Genomic DNA, 3,018 nt, shown 5'->3' on the forward strand with positions numbered 1-3,018 from the left:
CGCCCCGTGTCCCCCCGGGCCGCCCGCGGGCATCAGGTCCTCGGGGCTCCGGGCTGCGGCCCAGGCAGCCCTGGCTGGCCCGGGAGGCAGGAACAGCGTCCCCCCACCCAGAGTCCCAGCGGGCGGGCGAGGGGCCGGGCAGCGCCGTGAGCGACGCGGGCCGAGCCCCAAGCAAGCTAGGCGGCTAGCGGGCCGGGAGGAGGGGAGGAAGGAGCGCGTCGCGAGCGAGCGAGCTAGCGAGCTAGCGGAGGGAGCGAGTGAGGGACGGCATGCAGTGAGGTCATCCTTTGAATCTAATTGTCTGAGTCAGGAGGAGATGTGGCATTTGATGCTGGGGGAGGGGAAGGGGAAGGGACCCTCCCGGCTCCATGGCCTGGCCCCTCCTTACACCCAAGGGCGGCTGGGGCCTCCCTCTGCCCAAGGTGAACTTGCCTCAGGCCAATCCCGGCAGACCCCTGCCCGTCTCAGGACTGATCTCTGCACCCAAAGGGTATCAACAAGGGGTGAGGTGTGGGACCCAGTCCCAGTTTTGGGACGCCTTTTTACTCTCTAGGGTGAAGGGAACCACCCAAAGCTCATTATCACTTTCTTGCATTTTTGGGGTACCAGAGGCCCCCAATTCACCCCCAAGTCATATTCCTGTCCTCTGAGGATAAAGGAGGAACTTTAGTCAGCTCTCCAAGTTACCTTCGTGCACTTTAGGAACCCAAGTCTGTTCTCCAAGTCTATTCTCCCCAACCAAGTCTATTCTCCAAGTTACTTCCTGCCTTGGGAACTTGGAGGAATCTGTGAAATTGAACCCTAACACCCTGCCCTCCTCTTTGGGAATGACAGTGTAATGCCACCCATTTATCTTCTGTATTCTGTGAAAATGAGGAACCCCAGGCTCTTCTCCTGACCCTGCAGAATAGGGAGACCAGCCAGACTCCTAGAGTCCCCAGGGGCTGCCCAAGGTACCAGGCTGCCCAGATGGTGAGGGGCAAGTCAGCGGCTCGGCCCTGGGCCTGCCAGGTGTGCACGCCGGTGCATATACACATGAGCATGCACATATATGTGCACAAGCATATGGGGTGGGGGAACCAAGCAGCTGGGGATGCTCACACCAGGGCCACACACTTGTCCCGTGGGGGAGGGGTGATAAATATTTAAGGGGCTTTTAGCTCAGAAGGGGCTGAAGCTGAAGGAGGGAGGGGGATCCACGCTGCCTGATTAATGGGGTTACGGGCTTGGATCAATCCGTCCGCCCGCCGCTCTCTCCTCCCTCCTCTTCCCTCCCTCCGCCTAATGTGCTTTATCAGGAGACGCTTTTCTGACTTGGCAGCGTCGGGCGTTTTAAATAGACCCATTTAGAGCTGGAGTTGGGGGAGAAGGAGGGGGGTGAAGGGAGACAGAGATTGAGACAGGCTGGGAGACAGAGACAAACCAGTATAGAGAGATGCTCCGGAAGAGAGAGACTGGGAGATGGGAAGCAGGAAAAGATACAGAGAGACACCGAGATAAGAGACAGAGGGTGAAACTCCCATGGAGGCTTAAATGAAGGGGGTGATGTGAGGCCAAAGGGAAATTGCACCACTACTCCCCCTCCCTGCAAGAAGCAGAAAGAAACAAAAAAAGAGAGAGAGGAAAGGAGTCACCAGCAGTGAGGAGAAACCCAGAGAGAGGCTCTCTGCAAGGTCTGAGTGCTAGTCTGGGAGTCAGCAGATATCTTTTATTTCCAAAAACAGTTTTTCATCCACTTTGTTAAATTAAAAAGCTGTTTTTAAAGTGATGCTGAGGTGCTGCTGGGGGAGGGTGGACAGAACTGCCAAGTCCTCCCTCCTAGGCCTCCTCCTCGGGGCCCCCACAGAAGCTGCCTCCGCCTGAGCCCCTGGGGTGTTCTCCAGCTCCCCTGCTCTCTCCGATCCTCCAAGATCTCCAGGGACAGGGTCAGGGCATCTGAGCTACTGTTCACTGGCAGGAAGTCCTTCCTGCTGTCTGGCCTCAGTCCCTCTTGCTGTAGGGAGTCCATTCTCTCCCTGACCACTAGTCCTTCTCTAGTTCTTGTCCCAAGTCCTAAGGTGTTGCCAGTTTGGAGGGGAGGACTATGGACCCTTCACAGCTCGGAGCCCCCTTTCCCAATAAGCCATCCAACTTCTCTCAGGTGTGCCCCCACGAATATTATCTATTAGCCTATAGGACACCCTACCCTATGTATGTCCTTGGGTCCTCTGGGAAAAGTAAGACAGAAAGCTTAACTAACTCTCTAGAGCCATCTCGGGCCTGCCTTCCTTCTCTCCTGGACTCCAGCTCTATCTTAAGCCCCTTTTATGACCATGTGTAAGCCAGGGGTACCCCAACTCCACCCTCAACAACACCCCAGTCCTAGTTTTGAAGGGTTAGTGCACCCCCTCCCCACTGGCCGGGAAAATGGCCAGTCTGTTTGGGAGCTGAGATGAAAAGCCCGCCCTGGCCTTTGTGGGCCTCTGGCGGGTTTTGGACAATAGGCCCTTCCGTTCCGCTCCAGTGCCTCAATTCCTTGGACACCCCCACCCCTGGGCTGCCAATCCAGGGCCTTGCCCAGGCTGAATGAGAGATGGGAAAAGTCGAGCTCAGCCCCACAGCTGGCCCCAGAAGATTCTAGACTTTCTGACCCCCATCTCATCTTCTCCAAGTCCAGCTGCTCCCCCAATCAAGCCAAAAAGATATTTTGGGGACAGAGAGGGAAGAAGCAGAGGACATGGAAACAGAAACATACTTCCACATTAGGGAGTCGGCCCCTCTGAATGTAGAACCCAGTTTCCTGACCTCGTTTTGCCCTGGCCTGTGTGACTGTGGGTAAGTCTCTTCTCTTCTCTGGGCCTAGCATAGGGGCATGAAAAGTCCCAGCCAAGTGGGGCCAAAAACCTCAGGAAGTTCAAGAAGGAAGGATGGGAAACAGAAGGAAAGGGTGTCAGGTCCTCTCTGATTGATGCCCTGAGTTTTTTTTTTTGGGTTTTTTTTTTTTGAAGAGGTTTTCCCTATAGGGCGCGTGCGCTCACC

The 3,018-nt window shown here is 55.8% G+C and overlaps 1 protein-coding gene across 2 annotated transcripts in view; it reads right to left on the reverse strand.

Moving 5' to 3' along the window:
• CNTFR (ciliary neurotrophic factor receptor) overlaps positions 1 to 3,018 on the reverse strand; it is a 40,678-nt gene that overhangs the window by 27,324 nt on the left and 10,336 nt on the right. The window lies entirely within an intron of this gene.

Source organism: Tupaia chinensis, unplaced genomic scaffold (genome assembly GCF_000334495.1).
Source record: "Tupaia chinensis unplaced genomic scaffold, TupChi_1.0 Scaffold000093_1, whole genome shotgun sequence".
NCBI lineage: Eukaryota > Metazoa > Chordata > Mammalia > Scandentia > Tupaiidae > Tupaia > Tupaia belangeri.